We start from the raw sequence: 20,888 nt of genomic DNA, 5'->3' as shown, positions 1-20,888 counted from the left end.
TTCATAATAATAAAGGGAATCATGAACCAAGAAGACATAACATTTATTAATATCTATGCTCCCAATCAGAGAGCCCCGAAATATGTAAAGCAATTACTAACAGAACTAAAGGGAGAAATAGACCAAAACAATATCGTAGTAGGGGACTGAAATACCCCACTGTCGGATATGGACAGATCATTCAAACAGAAAATCAAGGAAATAACTTCCTTAAATGAAACATTAGACCAACTGGACACAATTGGCATGTACAGAATCTTCCATCCCAAAATAGCTGCTTATATATTCTTTTCTAGTCACATGCAAGATTCTCAAGAATTGACCACATACTGGGACACAGAGATAACCTCAACAAATGTAAGAGAGTTGAAATCATACCAACCATATTCTCTGATCATAATGCTTTGAAACTAGAGATCAACTGTAAAAAGAAAGGAGAAAGAACCACAAATACATAGAGATTAAACAACATGCTACTGGGTCAGAGAAGAAAAAAAAGAAAGATCAAGAAATACATAGTAATGAATGATAATGATAGTACAACATATCAGAATTTTGGGGACATGGCAAAAACGGTCATAAGAGAAAAGTTCATACATTACAGGCCTATCTCCAAAAATCAGAACAAGTTCAAATAAACACTTCATCTTCAAAAACTAGAAAAGGAAGAACAAATGAAGCCTAAAGTCAGCAGAAGGAAAGAAATCATCAAAATTAGAGAAGAAATAAATGAAATTGAAAACAAAAAAGTGATAGAAAAAATAAATGCAACAAAGAGCGGGTTCTTTGAGAAGGTTAATAAAATTGACAAACCTCTGGCTAGACTCACTAAAGAAAAAAGAGAAAGGACACAAATAAACAAAACCAGTGATAAAAGAGAGGAAATTATGACTGACATCGCAGAAACACAAAGGATCATACAAGAATACTATGAAAAAGTATATGACACCAAATTTAATAACCTAGAAGAAATAGACCAGTACTTAGAAAATTACAACCTTCCTAGACTAAATCAAGAAGAACTAGAAAATTTAAATAGACCGATCAGCAGTATGGAAATTGAAACAATCATCGAAAACTTACCAAAAAGTAAAAGTCCAGGACCAGATGACTTCACCAAGCATTCTACCAAACATTCAAAGAAGATTTAATACCTATTTTCCTCAGTCTTCCAAATAATCGAAGAGGCGATAATACTTCCTAACTTGTTTTATGAGGCCAATATTACTCTGATACCAAAACCTGGTAAAGTTAACACAAAAAAAGGAAATTACAGTCCAATAGATCTCATCAACACAGATGGGAAAATCCTAAATAAGATACAAGCGAAGCAAATTATTAAAAAGTATTAAAAAGATTATACACCAACGTATTAAAAAGATTATACATCACAATCAAGTAGGCATCATCTAGCCCAGAGGCACAGGGATAGTTCATCACACACAAATCTATTAATGCGATACACTATGTAAACAAATTAAAAATAAGAATCATATGATCACATCAATAGGTGCAGGAAAAGCCTTCGACAAGATTGAGAGCCGATTTATGATCAAAACACTTCATAAAATCGGTATAGAAGGAAAGTACCTTAACATAATAAAGGCCATATATGACCTTTAAAGCCCTCAGCCAACATTATACTTAATGATGAAAAACTAAAAGCCTTCCTTCTAAGATCAGGAACAAGGCAAGGCTGTCCACTATCGCCACTCTTATTCAATATAACATTGGAGGTCCTAGTGAGTGCAATCAGGCAAGAGAAAGATTTAAAAGGCATCCATATAGGAAATGAAGAAGTCAAACTGTCACTATTTGCAGATGACATGATTTGCAGATGACATGTTTCTAAAGACTTCACAAAGAACATTACTAGAAACAGTAAACAAATACAGTAAAGTTTCTGGATATAAAATCAATGTTCAAAAATTCCATAGCATTGCTATACTCTACTAATGAATTGTCAGAAAAAGAATTGGAAAAAATAATTGCTTTTGTGATTACCTCAAAAAGAATAAAGTACCTAAGAATAAATCTAATGAAACTTGTGAAGGACCTATATAACGAAAACTACAAGACCCTATTAAAAGAAATCAAAGAAGATACAAAGAAATGGAAAGATATTCCATGTTCTTGGTTTGGAAGAATCAACATAGTTAAAATGACCATATTATCTAAAGCATTATACAGATTTAATGCAATCCCCATCAAAATCCCATCAGCATCTTTTAAAGAAATGGAACAAAAAATTGTCAGATTTGTATGGAAACACAAAAGACCCCCGAATTGCCAAAGCCATCCTCAGAAAAAAGAATGAGGCTAGACACATCACTCTGCCTGACTTCAAATTATACTACAAAGCAACAGTAATCAAAATGACATGGTATTGGCAGCAAAACAGGCACACGGACCAGTGGAATAGAATTGAGAGTCCAGAAGTAAACTCATATTTATATGAGCAAATAATTTTTGATAAAAAACAAAAACAAAAACATGCAGTGGAGAAAAGAAAGCCTCTTCAATAGATGGTGCTGGGAGAACTGGAAAACTACCTGCAAAAGAATGAACCTAGGCTGATGATGTCTATCACCACACACCAAAATTAACTCAAAATGGATTAAGGACCTAAATATAAGACCTGAAACAATAAAATGCATAGAAGAAAACAGGAACTAAACTCAAGGACCTTGTACTTAAAGAGGATTTTATGAATTTGACCTCAAAAGCATGGGAAGTAAAAGCTAAAATAAATGAATGGGACTACATCAATCTAAAAAGCTTCTGCTCAGCAAAAGAAACTGTCAACAAGGTAAAGAGACAACCAACCGAATGGGAAAACATATTTGCAAGCAACGCCTCTGATAAGGGCTCAGTATCCAAAATATACGAAGAACAATAATGACAACTGCAACAACAACAAAAACCAAATAATCCAATTTAAAAATGGGCATACACTTCTCCCAAGAAGACATACAAATAAATGGTCAACAAACATATTAAAGGATGCTCAACTTCACTAGCTATTAGGAAAATGCACATCAAAACCACAATGAGATACCACCCTACACCTGTCAGAATGGTTATTATAAACAAGACAAGTAATAACATGTGTTGGAGAGAATTTAGAGAAAAAAGAACCCTCTAACCCTGCTGATAAAAATGCAAATTGGTACAACCACTGTGGAGAACAGTACTGAGTTTCCTCAAAAAACTAAGAATAGTTATAGCCCAAGCCCTTGATCTCATTGATAACCCATTCATTGTTTAGTAGCATGTTATTTAGCCTCCATGTGTTTGTGTATTTTTCTTTTTTTTTCTCTTGCAATTGATTTCTAGTTTCACACCATTTTGATCAGAGAAGACTGTTGATATGATTTCAATCTTCTTAAATTTATTGAGACTTGTTTTGTTCCTAACATGTCCTAACATGTGGTCTATCCTTGAAAATGTTCCATACGCACTTGAGAAGAATGTATATTTTGCTGCTTTGGGGTAAAATGCTCTGAAAATATCTATTAATCCATCTGCTCTAGTGTGTCTTTTAGGCCCATTGTTTCCTTGTTGATTCTTTGCCTGGAAGATCTGTCCATTGGTGTCAATGAAGTGTTCAGTCTTTTACTATGAATGCATTATTGTTGATCTTTCCTTTTACGTCAGTCAATTGCTTTATGTATGTAGGTGCTCCTATGCTGGGTGTGCATATGTTTACTAGGATTATGTTTTTTTGATTTATCAATTCCTTTTTTCATTATGTAATCCCCCCTTTTTTTTTTTTTTGTCTCTTATTATAGCCTTTGTTTTAAAGTCTATTTTATCTGATATAAGTATCACCATCCTGGGTTTTTTTCATTTCCATTTTTTTTTATCTCTTTACTTTCAGTCCGTGAGTGTCATTTGATCTGAAGTGGGTCTCTTGTAGACAGCATATGCATGAGTCATTTTCTTATCCATTCGGCTACCCAACATCTTTTGATTGGAGCATTTAATTCATTTACATTTAAAGTGATTACTGATAGGTACATAATTACTGCCATTTTGTCATTTGTATTTGTTATTTCTTTTTTCTTTTTTACACCTTCTCTTTTTACAGAAGTCCCTTTATCATTTCTTGTAATACTGGCTTGTTGGAGATAAATTCCTTAAGTTTTTCCTGTCTAGAAAGCTCTTTATCTCACGTTCCATTTTAATCAAAAACCTTCCTGGGCAGAGTATTTGTGGTCGTATATTTTTGTTTTTCATAACTTTGAATATTTCTTGCCAGTCCCTTCTGGCCTGCAAAGTTTCCATTGAAAAATCAGCAGACATTCATATGGGGGTTACCTTATAAGTTGTTTTTTCTTGCTGCTTTTAAGATTCTCTCTTTGTCTTTGACCTTTGGCATTTTAATTATGATGTGTCTTGGTGTGGGTCTGTTTTAGTTCCTGCTGTTTGAGACTCGTTGTGCTTCCCGGACTTGTATGTTGAATTCCTTTGCCAGATTAGGGAATTCTGTCATTATTTCTTCAAATAGTTTCTCAATCCCTTGCTCTCTCTCTTCCTCTTCAGGTACTCCTATGATTCAGATGTCATTACATTCATAAACTATCCTCATTTTTCTAAATTATTTTTTCTTTTTGTTGTTCTGATTGGGTGAATTCTGCTACCTTGTCTTCCAGTTCACTGATTCGATCTTCTGCTTTGTCCAACCTACTGTTGAATCATTCTAGTGTATTCTTCATTTCGGTTATTGTACTTTTCATGGGTCTTTTTTATGGTTTCTATGTCCTTTCTTATGCTGTTGAGGTTCCCATTTGTTCTCCCCATAAGTTCATTGAGAATCCTTATAACCATTATGTTGAACTCTGTCTCTGGTAGATTGCTTGCCTCCATTTCATTTAGCTTATTTTTTCGAGTTTTCTCCTGTTGTCTCATTTGTGGCATGTTTCTTTGTTTTCTCATTTTATTAGCCTCTCTGTGTTCGTGCCTATGTGTTGGGAATGTTTTTTTGTCTCTCAGCCTTAGCCAGATGGCCTAATGTTGAAGGTGTCCTGTGTGGCCCAGTGGCACACTCTCTCTGATCCCCTATACCAGGGGCTCTGGACATGATCTTTGCATGGGTTGTGTGTGATTATCTGTTGTTGCCAAACCTTTATTGTTGTTAGTGGATCAGTGGATTGGCTTAACACTCGGGTGACAAATTATGGGAATTGGCTGCACCCACAGGGTAAGAGTTGCTGTGTGGAGGCTGACCCTATGAGTGGAATTTGCCCTAGCAGGCTGTGTACTTGATGCAACCACCCTTTTTGTGTACCACTAATGGGACTAGTTAGGAGTTGCTCTGTTGTGGTCTGGTGCCAGCCTCCAGATGCATTGATTTTGTGGCCCCTTGGGAGAGCACCCGCGTAGGCCAAGGTCAGCCACTGATTTTCATTGCTCAGGGATACCCGGTGGGAACTACAAAGCAATCCACAGATGGTTGTTGCCTATGCTGGATCTATAGGTAAGTGGAAGAGACAGTGCTACAGGCAGCAGTCGGTTATCCCCCATCTCTGACCTATGGCAATTTAGCAGAGGGACCAGTGCTCCTTAAGGCCTGACACTGCCTGTTAGTTGGCTGTAAGTCTCTGAAACTGGATGAGCCTCTGAGTGCTATGCATGGTGGGTGGCACAGGGATGCTGGGAGTCTCTTAGGTCTACAGAGTAAATTTCCCCTGCCACTGCAGTTTCAGTTCACATGCCAACACTATCTCTGTGGCTCCCTGTATACAAGTTTCCACTCGTAGCAAGGTCAGCTGTTGCCCACCTTGGGCCTGAATGCACCACCCCAGGGCATGGGCAGCTGCCTATCAATGTGCGGCAGGTACTTTGTGTATTAGATGAGGCAGGAGCTCAGGGAGTCAAGGGTCGTCAGGCCAATATAGACCCCTGCAATTCCCTCAAGAGATATTGCAGCTCGTACAAGCAGCAGTGGTCTGCCCACAACACTCATTGTGCTAGCCAAGGTCTGTTGCCAGCGAAGACTGCATAACCCCAGAGCCAAGTGAGGCACAGGAGGCTCCCTGTCAATGGTCTGCAGGCACTTTGTGGCTTGAGTGAAGTGGGATCTCAGGGAGGCAAGGGCCATCAAGCCAGTACAGCCTCAGCTTTGCTGCAACTCTGCCTGGGAGTTCTTGCTGTAGTCACAGACACAGTGAGATCAACTGCCATCTGAGGTGGTCCCACAGACCCCTTCTCTCTCTGGACGCAATATTGCCAACTCTTGAAGATAGCAGAGGTCTGTCTGCCACTGATTTCTATGCAGTGCCTGCCCTGTATTAGCCAGTCTCTTGCCTGTGTGGATTGAGAGATCCAGCAAGGAAGGGCAGGGCTGTGGCAGTTCACTGTCAATGGGCCACCTGAGGCAGTTTGTGAGTAGTAGGCCACAGTCTTAGAAAGACAATGGCATAATCAGTCGTCCTGCAACTTTGATAATCATTCATGCATTCCCACAGAAGTCTGAGATCACAGCAAGACTAGCTGTTGTCTAGGACTGGCCCAGATCCCCAAGATCTGCCCAAGTTCATGTTGGCAGTAGTGATCTGCCTGAAACTATCTCAGAAATGGGGCTCATAGCGTGGGCTGCCAGCTGCAAATGCTTGGCCTTGCATCGGAGCAGGGCATGGCAGCCATCCAGCAACAAAAGCCTGGGGCAATCTGCAGGTTGGGTGGGGCGGCCTGACCTCCTCAGGCCAGCACTTCCTAATGGCCCTGTGGGAGGGGTCTGCACAGGGAAGCTGGCATGGTCTGTAGATTGCCCAGTATGGGGGCTGGACTAAGGCACAATGGGGGCTGCCCTTCAGGCCCTTGTTCTGGCACCAGGTAATGCAGACTTTCTGAGTATGAATCCTACAAGAGCCTCTAACCCACCACTGGTGTCCCGGGTGAGCATCCACAGGTAGAAAGCCTGTGTGTGGACCCTTCAAAGGGGTGTTTAGGGTTTCAGTCTCCTTCCATCTCACCCAGATGGGTGGATTCCCCTCTGGTTTCTACGGTCAGAATTATTGGAATTACCTCTTCCCTGGGCTGGGATCCTGTGCTGGGGAGCCCCCAAATGAGACCAGGACCCCCCTCTCCTTCAGGGGAGCTTCTGCAGCCTCGCTCTCCCTCCCGGTGATCTTCCACCACCCGTGGGTGCAGGTCCAGCCTGACTGGTGACTTTGCCCCTCCTACTGGTTTCGATGTGGCCCCTTTATATTACCAGAGGTAGATGTTATAATCAGCTGGACTTCAGGCGATTCTCCATGTTGATTGTCTTATAATTTGGTTGTAATTTCAATGCTGACCTGGGAGGATACAAACCCTGCTTTTACCTAGTCTACTATCTTCCTCCAAATCTAGTTGTTATTTATTAAAAAGCTAAACAATTTGATGGTCATTGACATCAGTTTTTGGCAGAGGCTCCTAAGAACAAATTATACGCCACTTTTGTCTTCTTGGGCAAAAATGTTTTAGTATAATAATGTCATGTTGATAAAGATAATAGAATAGTAAAGCCATATTATTGAAAACAAATGAATAGTAAAGTCATGTTAATGTAGTCAGTAAGCACACTCCCTCCTTTCACTCCTCCACCTTATATTCCTTCCAGGAAATATATAGTATATAAAAACACAGATGTGCCTTGTATATAGAGGCTACTATACAAACACACATGTGCTTATGTACACATTAATACTTTTCCTACTATATTTAACAATATTTTGGACGCCCATCCATAGAGTACTTAAAAAATTATCTGAATTTTTTAATAGTGGCATAATCTTTCATTTTCTAAATATGCCATTATTTATTAACTCAGCTTATTACTAATGGATGTTTTGGTCTTTCTCCAGCTATTGCCATTATAAACAATTCTATAAAACCAAACTTTGTAAACATGTCATTTCACATAATGGAAGTGAAAATACAAAGTCAAAGGCTATAAGCATCCTAAATTTTCGTAGTGTGCCATATTTTTCTTTATTAAGTTTTTACTAAGTGATTTTTCATAAAGAATGTGTCAAAATGCACTTTCTTATTATTGTGCCTCAAAGGGAGAATAGCATGTAATGAGAAACAATGAGACTCAGTGACTAGAAGTATAGACTCTGGATTAAATCCTGTTTCTTCCAATTTCTAACTGAGTGACCATAAGCAAGTTATTTAAATTCTCTATTTCTCAGTTTCTTTACATATGGGATCTAGATGAACAGAAGCACCACAACTAGGGAGAGAAATAATTAATCAGCCTGCAAAGCTAGAAGGTAGGAGGGGTCAAATAAGTGAAGCTTCCTGGTCCCAAGAGGCTAAGTGGGACAGAGGCTGTGGTAGTGGCAGCCAGCAGCTGCAGATGCCTCTTAAAGGGGCTATGTCTGCGAGCAGACTTTTGCAGCGAAAGAACTGCTCGCTTTGAGCACCAGCGCCCAGTTGGCTGTTTGGGGGGCACCAGGAACTTACAGGGGGACACTGAGTTGTCGGAGTGAGGGCCAGAGGCAAGGCTTTCTCCCAGACAGAAATGCCAGTGGTATCTATTGTTCCTCTGTTGAGCCCTTCCCTCTCCCAGTGTGTAGACTCAGCGCTGCCATAGATGAGACATCATCAAACTAGAGAATGGAGGTCGCTCTGCCCAGAAGATTCCCTGAAACTCCACTTGCCCCCACTCATGGCCCCGCCCAAGCCACATTCAAGTGTGTCCTTGGTGAGTCAGGTGCTCCTTGCTAAGAAGCGCCAAGACTCTGTGGCAGCTGGCCTCAGTTTCTGGCATGTTTTTTTTGAGGCAAATTAAGCACAGCACCTGTGGATTGTTTGTTGAATCTTAGCAGGTGGCCCTGGAGGAGCACAGGCTGGGGCTAACCTTGACCTGCAGCTGAACCCCTCTCAGGACTATGCCACCAGACACATACTACACAAAGCCACACTAATAAGACCAAGAGACTTAGGAGCTTTGCTTAGTACATAGAAACAGACACAGAAAGGCAGCCAAATGGGAAGACAAAGAAGCAGAACACATATGAGAGAACAGAACAGAGATCTGGGAATGATAGAGTTGAGCAATCTAACAGTTGCAGAGTTCAAAACACTGGTTATAAAGATGCTCAATGAACTCAGGGGAAGTGTAGATGAACTCAGTGAGAACTTTAACAAAGAGATTAAAAATGTAAAAATGGAAATGGAAATTATAAAAGGAAACCAGTCAGAAATTAAGAACACATTATCTGAGATGAGAGGATATTAAAGGGAATAAATAGAGTGGATAAAGAAGAGGATCGAACTACCAATATAGAGGATGGGAAAGCCAAGGACACTCAATCATAATGGCAAGAAAAAAGAAGCCAAGACTATAATAATAATTTAAGGAGCTATGGGGCACAATTAAATGTAAAAATATCCATGTCATAGGAGTAACTGAAGGAAAACAAGACGTTGAAGAGCTACTTGAAGAAATAACAATGGAAAACTTCCCTAGCCTGGTGAAGGAAATAGACATATAACTCTGTGGGGAGCCGCGGGTCTTCGGGCCGCGGAGGCTTGGTTGCAGGACTGGGTGTTTTGCCTGCCTCCGACATTGCGGAGCCCTACTTCCCTTAACTTTCATCACTTCTTCCCCCTAAGCACACACCCCTTAGGCTGACACATTATCTGAGATGAAGAGTATATTAGAGGGAATCAACAGAGTGGATAAAGAAGAGGATTGAACCAGTGATATAGAGGATGGGGAAGCCCAATCAGAAAGGCAAGAAAAATGAAGTCAAACTATAATAACAATTTAGGGAGCCTATGAGACACAATTAAATGTGAAAATATCCATATCATAGGGGTACCTGAAAGAAAACAAGAAGTTGAAGAGCTATTTGAAGAAATAATGATGGAAGACTTCCCTAACTTGGTTAAGGAAATAGACATACAAATCCAAGAAGTGCAGAGAGTTCCAAAAAGGATGAACCAAAGAGGCCTACACCAAGACACATCATAATTAAAATGCCAAAGTTTAAATATAAAGAGAGAATCTTAAAAGCAGCAAGAGAAAAGCAGTTAGTTACCTACAAGGGATCACCTATAAGACTGGCAACTGATTTCTCAAAAGAAATTGTGCAAGACAGAAGGGCTTGGCACAAAATATTTGACCTGATGAAAACCCAGGATCTACAACCAAGAAAACTTTATCCAGCAAAGCTATCATTTAGCACTGAAGGACAGATAAAGAGTTTCCCAGACAAAAATAAGTTAAGGAAATTTATCAACACCAAGCCAGTATTACAGGAAATGTTGGAGGGACTTCTTTAAGAAGAAAAAACATGTATCAAAACAGGAATAAAGAATGGTGGTAACTACATTCCTATCAACAAGTACCTCAAATGGAAAGGAATTAAGTGCTTCAACCAAAAGATAGAATGGCTGAATGAATAAGAAAACAAGACCCTTACATATATTGCCTACAAGAGACTTTCTTCAGATTAAAAGACACACAGAGACTAAAAGTAAGGGTATGGAAAAAGATATTGCTTTGATGGTCTTAGGAGGTGTTGCACTGAAATGAAATGGGTTGGATAGAAAAAGACAAATATTGTATGATTTCATGTATATGTGGAATCTAAAGAACAAAGTAAACAACAACCACAAAAAAGCAGAAATAAACATAAATACAGAGAATATTTTGAGGGCTACTAGATGGGAGGGTGTTGCATAGTAGCAAAAAAAAGCAAAGAGATTAAGAGGTACAAATGGATAGTTGCAGAATAGACATGGAGATGTAGAATATAGCATAGGGAAAATGGTTAATAATGTTTTAATAAACATGTAAGGGGAAAGAGGGGTGCTAGATTTGGTGGGGTGATTGCTTTGAGAGATATGTGGATCTCTGATCACTATGCTGTACAATTGAAACCGGGATATTATTGTATGCCAACTATAATTGAAAAAAAAAAACTCATTGAATTGTACAATATAAATACAAGCAACTAATTGTTTATTATGTTTCAATAAAGCCAAAAATTGGGGCGGGGGCGAGCGGGTAAGGTATTATCCGAGATAGTGAGGCACAGTTGAATGATGCAAGTGTCACAGGGGGCATCTAGTTAGAGGGTCCAGCATTTATAAAGATCTAGATGAGGCAACAAGAGAATTACTGGTGCTCAGTGGTTAAGTACAGATGCTCCAGAGCCAGAAGACTCTATGAGAGAATCTTACTTTACCTTGGTCAAATCTAATCCTCTCTGTAACACACTTTCCTCATCAATATAATGGATAATATTAATACTGCACTGTATTTAACAGAAAAATATTATAATACTCGAATAAGTTAATGCATAAAACATGGAGTAAAATGAATGCCACATAGTAAGATCTCAAAAAATGTCAGCCATAATTACTATTATTATTATCATCATTATTAAGGATAATCTTGTCATGTTTATGGAATAAAGAGTAGTTCTGAATGGTTTTAGAGCTGTGTGGTTCATAGCTGCCTTAAAGAAGATAAGTCCTTGGTGCTTACTATTATTAAAAAAATGGTAACCTGGCTAAGAATCTGGGGTTGAACCATGCTGTGGTCTATAGGATTTTCCAAAATACAAAAGTGAAATTTGAGCAAACTGAATATGTGATTATGTACTTCCTAGTATTGTGTGAATTGAATGAGCCTCTATTAACTCTGTTCGCACTATTCATAATGTGTGAAGTGAACCACATTTTTTCTTTGCTTCACTACCTCAGACTTCAGAGTCTCTGTCTTATTAAGCTACTTGCTCATGAGATCCCCTGCCATCTCATGAGGGCATTTCCCAGCTCTTCCCTGAACCTTCTCTAGGATGGAGAGTCACCTGCACTGCATGAAGGTAAACAAGGATTTACGTGAGTATTCATGCTTTTGTTTTTACTGCTCCCTGATCAATACTATCCTTAAAAAAAAAAAAATTAATCTACTGCCATGCCACCCTGAACACGCCTGATCTCATCTGATCTCAGAAGCTAAGCAGGGTCGAGCCTGGTTAGTACTTGGATGAGAGACCACCTAGGAAAACCAGGTGCTTTAGGCAATAAAAATAAATAAAAAATAAAAATAAATTTTAGACATATATTTAAGAATAGCCCATAGTAGTTTCAAATCTACCTTCTTGTTAATTAATAGCTCAGAACGCTTTATGCTTTAATCATATAGCCTCCTGCACCCTTCCAAAGCGTGCCTCTGAAACCCTCCCAGAGCTAGTAGCAAGACCCAAGGGGAACTAAAACAGTGAATACTCCAGGAACTGAGAAGAAACATGCTGCACCTGGTCTCAGTGACAAGGGTGGAGATATAGAGGCCAAGCAGCAGAAATTTGGTTGCTAGCATTACTAGAAAAAAAAAAAGCCACAGGCATGAGCGGCCTCTCCCAAACCACCCTACTCCCCACCCATCCAGGCTGATTTTGGAGGAAGCAGCACTATGATGCATCTGGCTGCTGGGGTAGCACCCAGACTTCAGGAATGATTCAGAGGCTCAGATCCCCATCGCACATCACATTCTCCCATGGGGGTGGAGACCTGAGACCAAGGTGACCTGGTCACAGAGGAGACAAAACACCTCCCCAGGAATTTGACAATTTTTTTTTTTTTTTTTGGCCACAAAGCAGAGATCCATGAGGCCTGGGCAGTTCAGGAGGCTTGTCCACCACCTACTGGAAAACAAAAGGAAAACCTTTTCTTATCAACCTACTAAAGAGAGATCATTCTAAATAGTAACCAATTTTAAAAAAAAGGAACAGAGTACATGAATGCCTAGGTGGAGAAATAATCCATCAAATACTATGAACAACCAAGGTGACAAAATAACTCAGAAAGAAAATTAAAAATCCCCAGAAAATAAAGATATAGAAATATGCCATTTAAATGACAGAGAATTCAAGATTGCAGTTCTGAAAAAAACTCAACAAGATGCAAAAAATTCTGATTGGCGGTTCAATGAACTCAGAAACGAAATCAATGACCAACAGAAATACTTTACCAAGGAAATTGAAACTCTAAAAAGAACCAAATAGAACTTTTGGAGGTGAAGAACTCAATAAAATAGATGAAGAATGAAATAGCAAGCTTAGAAAATAGAGCTGAACAGATGGAGGAAGGAATTAGTAATACTGAAGACAGAAGTATGGAAATGATGCAGATGGAAGAAGAAAGAGGCTTCAGAGTAAAAAAAAAAAAGTGAAAGAACTCTACAAGAACTATCTGACACCATGAAAAAGTAATATAAGAATAATTGGTATAACAGAAAGAGAAGAGAGGGAGAAGGGAACAGAAAGCCGATTCAAATAGTCATTGAGAATTAAGAACTAGATCCTAGAATCTAAGAAGCAAACAGAACACCTAACTATCTCAATCCAAAAAGGCCTTCTTCAAAACACATTATATTAAAACTGTCAAAAATTAATGACAAAGAAAAATCTCAAGGCAGCCAGAGAAAAGAAGACAGTAACCTATAAAAGAAATCCACTAAACTATCATTGAACTTTTGAGCAGAAACTCTGCAAGCTAGGAGAAAGTAGAATTAAATATTCAGACTATTAAAAGACAGAAATTACCACCAAAAAATAATACATCCAACAAAGTTCTCCCTTAGATATGAAGGAGAAATAATGACCTTTCCAACATGCAGACACTGAGGGAATGTTCTACCTCAAGGCCTGCATTATAGTATTTACTAAAGGGGATCATTCTACCTGAAACAAAAGAAAAAAAAAATACAAAACTATGAGTAAGATGACTAACAGATAGACAGAAACAAAAAAATTGCAACCCTTATTAAGAACAGGAAATTATCAACTTAAATATTGCTTAATGGTTAAAGTAGATAAAAAACATTTTTAAAAAGAGAAGAAGACAATAGCCACTGCAACTTAGAAATGAACTCATAGCATAAATAGGGATAATTTGAGACAACGAAAACAATAAAAAGAAAGGAAGTAAATGTCCGAATCTGCAAAGAGGAATTGAGATAAGACACGTGCAGGAAAAAAAAAAAACTACTGTATATATGAAACTTTCTTTTACATGAACTTAATGATAAACACACAAAATAAAATCCAGAACTGAGACATATAACATAAAAGAGGAGGGAACAAGGAAACCATCAAAAAGGTAACGAGACAACCATCCAAAAGGGAAAATTTATTTGCAAGCAAGGCCTCCGATAAGGGCCTAATATCCAAAATATACAAAGAAGTTATACAACTCAATAACAACAGAAAAACAAATGATCCAATCAAAAAAGAGGCAGAAGACCTGAACAGACACTTCTCCCTAGAGAACATACAAATGGTCAACTAATATACGAAAAGATGCTCAACATCGCTAGCTATTAGAAAAATGCAAATCAAAACCACAATAAGATAGCATCTCACACCTGTTGGAATAGCTATAATCAATAGGACAAGTAATAACAAATGTTGGAGAGGATGCAGAGAAAAGGGAACCCTCATACACTGCTGGTGGGACTGCAAATTGGTACAGTCACTATGGAAAACAGTATGGAGGTTCCTCAAAAAACTAAGAATTGATCTATCATATGATCCAGCAATCCCTCTATTGGGTATTTATCCCCAAAGACTTGAAAATCCGAAAAGATATTTGCACACCAATGTTCATAGCAGCACTATTCACAGTGGCCAGGACATGGAAACAACTGATGTGTCCTACAATAAATGATTGGCCAAAGAAGCTATGGTACATATATACAGTGGACTATTACTCAGCCATTAGAAGAGATGAAATACTGCCATGTGCAACAACATGGATGGACCTTGAGATAATCATGCTAAGAAAAATAAACCAGGCAGAAAAATTTGAAGATCACATGATATCACTTATATGTGGGCAATAAATCTAAAAGCAGCAAATGAACAGAACAAAAAATAGAGACTCATGGACAATAGACTAGTGGTTACCAGAGGGTGTGGGGGAGAAGAAGGAAAGGAGGGAGGTAGATGAGCTAAAAGGAGTCAAATATGTGGTGACACAAAGAAATCTAACTATGAGAGGGGAACGCACAATGCAATATATATATGCCTTACTGTCAAATTGTACACCTGAAACTTACTGGATTTTGTTAACCAATGTCACCAAAAAAAAAAAAAAATTTTTTTTTAATTTAAAAAAGTGAAAAGAGGGAACAAAGGAAGAAGTAATAGAATACTACCAAACTAAAATGGCAGACAGAAACACAAGGGCAAGGAAACAATGGAGACACCAAGTACCAGAAAACAAAAGATAAAATGGTTATAGAAACACCTCATATATCAATAATCACCCAAAATGTAAATGGACAGAACTGACCTATAAAAAGGCACAGAGTAGCAGATTAGATCAAAAAACAAAACTCAAACATATGCTGCCTTCAAGAGAGAGATCTCAGCTGCAAGGGCAAATATAGACTCAAAATTAAAGGATGGAAAATGATATTCCAAGCAATGGCTTGGAGCAGGTGTAGCCATACTTATATCTAACGAAAGAGACTTCAAGATAAAAAGGGTAATGAGAGACAAAGGACACTTCATAAAGATAAAGAGGACAATGGATCAGGAAGACATAACACTTATCAATATATATGCTCCCAATCAGGGAACACCAAAATATATAAAGCAACTACTAACAGAACTAGAGGGAGACACTGACAAAAACACAATCATAGGAAAGGACTTAAATACCCCACTAACAGCTATGGATAGATCATCCAAACAGAAAATCAATAAGGAAATATTAACCTTAAATGACATATTAGACCAATTGCATATAAGCAACATTTACAGAGCCTTTCATCCCAAAACACCAGATTATAAATTCTTCTCTAGTGCACATGGAACATTCTCAAGGATAGTGTTGGGAAACAAAACTAGCCTCGACAAATTCAAGATTGAAATTATATCAAAAATATTTTCCTACCACAGTGCTTTGAAAATGGAGATCAACTGCAAAAAGAAAGTAGGAAAAATCCCAAATATGTGCATATTAAAAAATATGCTACTAAAAAAGCAAACGAGTCAAAGAAGAAACAAAAAGAGAGATCAAGAAATACATAAAAACAAATAGGAATGAAAATACAACATATCAAAACATTTGAGATACAGTAAAAGCAGTAACAAGGGGATAGTTCATATCATACAGGCCTATCTCAAGAAACAAGAAAGATCCCAAATAAACAACCTAAGATTATATCCTTAAAAACTAAACAACAACAACAAAAATAACAGAACAAATGAAGCCCAAAGTCAGCAGTAGAAAGGAAACAAAAATTAGATCAGAATTGAGACATGCCAATATGTCATAGAAAGTAGATGCTGTGCATGCCTCCTCTAGCAACCACACCAAAATTTTAGCAAAACTACAGAGCAGCCATCATTGAGAGTCTCCTGAGGTCTGGCTGAACAGAAGTCATACAAATGGAGACATACATAAGAGGTCACCTCAAGGCTGGTATGTGGGGTGGAGACGTGAAATGACCCAGTCCCACAACTGCATGTAGTGGTGGAGATCTGGGAAAGTTATCTTGGCTGCAGAGACTCCCCCCCACATCTGAGGAGTAAGAGGTCCTGGGCCCTCACTAAGCTCCCCAGACCAGGGTTTTAGTACCAGGACTAAAGGTTGCCACAATCTCTGGCTGGAAGGAAGAAGAAGAAGAAGAAGAAGAAGAAGAAGAAGAAGAAGAAGAAGAAGAAGAAGAAGAAGAAGAAGAAGAAGCAGCAGCAGCAGCAGCAGCAGCAGCAGCAGCAGCATCCATTGTTCCTTTATTGAACCCTCCCCACTCCCAGCTTGTGGACACAGGAACTATCATATCTGAGACACAGGAACTATCATATCTGAGATACCATCAATCAGGTGATTCCCTGAGATTTCACTTCTCCCAACTTCAAGGCCCACTCACGCTGCCTCCTGTAATGTATTCTGTACGAATGGCCTATTTTGGCTCATGATGTAGAATATCCTAAAATTTCTAAAAGACTCACAAAACTCAAAGAAGCAGAATCTGGCCTCAGCATGCCCCATACCTCTTGCTGAGCAACATCAAGCTAGGCATTAGCAGCAGCCACTCTTGGTTTTGGGTTTGGCCTCTTGAGGCACCTATAAGCCCAACGTGAATGACAGCCATCTGTGGATTACTTGGTGACTCTTACTAGGTGGCCCTGGAGATGCACATGCTGTGGCTAACCTTGGCTTGCGACTGAATTCCTCCCAGGATACCCTTGGGCTGGCACACCCAGTGACCTGCTTTGACTGGCAACAGAGCCACAGAACCACCCAAGGCTGCATCTGAGAAGGACACATCTGAAGGAGAGAATGGGCAGACACCAGAGCCCTGCTAAAGTGTATTCTGTTCTGTAGGGTCGGTCCATCACCATCCAATCCTTATAACCAATCAGCCCAAAACTCAATCCCTCTCATCAAAGTGAAAACAGAAACCAAGGTTCAGCTACATCAGGAAGGGACACACCTTGAGCACCTCGCTCAGATGACCAGGGAAGACTGTGCCACTGGATCCCACAGGACATCTACTACATAAAGCTACTCTCCTAACAACAGGAGACTTAGAAGCTCTACTTGATATAGAGAAACAAACATAGGGAGGCAGCCAAATAAGGAGACAAAGAAACATGACCCACGTGAAAGAACCAAATAAAGCTCCATAAAAAGAACTCAACAAAGTGCAGACTAGCAATCTACCAGATGCAGAAATCAAAACCTAGTTATAAGTATGCTCAGTGAAATTAGAGGAAGAATAGATGAACTCAGTGAGACATTAACAAAGAGATAGAAAACATAAAAATGGAGATTAAAAAAACATAAACAGGAGCCAATCAGAAATGAAGAATATAATATCTGAGATGACAAGTATATTAGAAGGAATCAACAGATTGGATGAAGAAGAGGATCGAATCAGCAATTTAGAGGATGAGGTAGTGGAGGACACCCAATCAAAACAGCAACAAGAAAAAATAATTTTAAAAAATGAAGGTAGTTTAAGGGGCCTCTGGGACATCAAGCATTACAACAAGCAAGAAATTGAAAACCTGTTTGAAGAAATAATGACAGAAAACTTCCCTAATCTGGTGAATAAAATAGACATATGAGCCCAGGAAGTTCAAAAAGTCCCAAACAACATGAACCCAAGGAGGCCCACACCAAGACACATAATAATTAAAATGCCAAAGGTTAAAGACAAAGAGAGAATCTTAAAAGCAACATGAGAAAGCAGTTAGTTATCTACAGAGGAGCTCCCATAAGATTATCAACGGATTTTCAACAGAAACTTTGCAGGCTCGAGGGCTTGGCATAAAATATTCAAAGTGATGAAAAGCCAGAATCTACAACCAAAATACTCTGTCCAGCAAAGCTATCATTTAGAATTGAAGGACGGATGAAGAGCTTCCCAGACAAAAAAAAAAAAAAAAAAAAAAAAGCTAAAAGAATTCATCACCACCAAGCCAGTATTACAGGAAATGTTGGCGGGACTTCTTTAAAAAGAAGAAAAAATATGTATCAAAAACATAAATAAAAAATGGCACTAACTACATATCTATCAACAAGTACTTCAAATGGGAAAGAATTAAATGCTGCAATCAAAAGATAAGGTAGCTGAATGGGTAAGAAGACAAGATCATTACATAGGTTGGCTACAAGAGACTCACTTCAGATTAAAAGACACACACAGATAAAAGTAAAGGGATGGAAAAATATATTTTATGATGGACCCAGAGGGTATTGTACTGAGTGGAGTAAGTTAGATAGAGAAAGAAAAATGCCATGTGATTTCATGTATATGTGGAATCTAAAGAAGAAAATCAACAACAACAAAATAGAAAGAAACTCATAGATATAGAGAACATTTTGAGGGTTACCAGATGGGAGGGAGATTGGGGGGTTGTCAGTGAAAAAGGGGTAAGGGAATAAGAAGTACAAATTGGTAGCTACATAATAGTCATGGAGATATAAAGTGTAGCATAAGGAATATAGTCAATAATATTGTAATAACTATGTACGGTGTCAGAAGGGTACTATATTTATTGGGGTTATCACTTTGTGAGTTATATAGATGTCTAATCACTACATTGTACACCTGAAGCTATTGTATGCCAACTCTAATTGAATAATACAAAATATTTTAAAAAGGAAATATCAAGAACAATTATTTGCCAACCAATTGAAAAACCTGGAAGAAATGGATAAATTACTAAAAATATACAATTTTCCAAGACTGAGTGAAGAAGAAACAGAAAATTTGAACAGACTGATAACCACTAATAAAATTGATTCAGTAATCAAAAAACTCCCAAAAAACAAAAGTCTTGTACTGGATAGCTTCACAGGTGAATTTACCAAACATTCGAAGAAGAAATAACACCTATTCTTCTAAAATTATTCCAAAAAATTCAAGAGGAAAGAAGGCTCCCAAGCTTATTTTACAATGCCAGATACAAAACCAGAAAAAAAAATATTATTAAACAAAAATAACTATAGTCCAATATCTCTGATGGACATAGATACAAAATTCCTCAACAAAAGATTACCAAACTAAATTCAGCAATACATTAAAAAGATTATACACCATGGCCCAGTGAGATTTATTCTGGGATGCAAGATTGGTTCAATATTTGCAAATCAATTAATGTGATATACCACATAAACAAAATGATCGTATCAATAGATGCAGAAATATCATTTGGCAAATATCATTCAGCATTTATTTATGATAAAAACTCTTAGCAAAGCAGGAATAGAGGAAACATACTTCAACATAATAAAGGCCTTATATGACAAACTCACAGCTAACATCATACTCAATGAAAAAAAGCTAAAAGCATTTTTCTTAAATCAGGAACAAGACAAAGATGGCCACTTTTACCACTTTTATTCAACATACTATTAAATGTCCTAACCAAAGCAATCAGACACAAAAAAAAGAAAGAAAGAAAGAAAGAAAGAAAGAAAGAAAGAAAGAAAGAAAGAAAGAAAGAAAGAAAGAAAGAAAGAAAATCAGACCAAAAAAATGAAATAAAAGAGATAAAACTGTCATTATTTGCAGATGACCTAATACTATATATAGAGAACTCTAAAGATTCCACTAAAAAACTGTTAGAACTGATCAATAAATCAGTAAATTAGCAGAATACGAAATTAATATTCAGAAATCAGCTGTATTTTTATATACCAGTAATGAACTATCAGAAAGAGAAATTAAGAAAACAATTTCATTTATAATTACATAAAAAACATAGAAATAAATTTAAACAAGGAAGTAAGAGACCTGTACTTAGAAAACTATAAGGCATTGAAGAAAAATATTAAAGAAGATACAAATAAATGGAAGCATATATGGTGCTTATTAATATGAAGAAACATCATTAAAATGTCTATACTACTTAAAGCAATCTACGAATGCAATGCAATCCTTATCAAAATACCAATGGCATTTTTCATAGAACTAGAATAAATAACCCTAAAATTGATATAAAACTCCAGAACACCCCAAATAGACAAAGCAATCTTGAGAAAGAACAACAAAGTTGGAGTATCACAACACCTGATATCAAACTACACTACAGAGCTATAGTAATCTAAATTGTATGGTATTGGCATAAAAACAGACGTAGATCAATGGAACAGAAATTGAGAGCCCAGAAATAAATCTACAACTATATGTTCAGTTAATCTATGACAATGGAGGCAAGAATATACAATGGAGTGAAGACGGTCTCTTCAAAAAATGGTGTTTGGTAAACTGGACAGATACATATTAAAAAATGAAACTAGACAACTTTCTTATACAATGTACAAGAATAAACTCAAAATGGGTTAGAGTAACTCTTCTAGGTGTTCTCGGGAAACTTCTAGTAAGAAACATAGGCAGTAAACTCTTCGACATAGCC

General features: G+C 37.8%; 1 protein-coding gene and 1 pseudogene across 1 annotated transcript in view; one reads left to right on the top strand and one right to left on the bottom strand.

Annotated features, from left to right (window-relative positions):
* Window positions 1–20,888, bottom strand: part of LOC102894700 (olfactory receptor 10J3) — a 168,586-nt gene that overhangs the window by 59,496 nt on the left and 88,202 nt on the right.
* Window positions 11,914–12,032, top strand: LOC112471852 (annotated as a pseudogene).

The sequence above is a fragment of the Pteropus alecto genome, unplaced genomic scaffold (genome assembly GCF_000325575.1).
Source record: "Pteropus alecto unplaced genomic scaffold, ASM32557v1 scaffold359, whole genome shotgun sequence".
NCBI lineage: Eukaryota > Metazoa > Chordata > Mammalia > Chiroptera > Pteropodidae > Pteropus > Pteropus alecto.
This window is presented reverse-complemented; position numbering and strand designations above follow the sequence as displayed.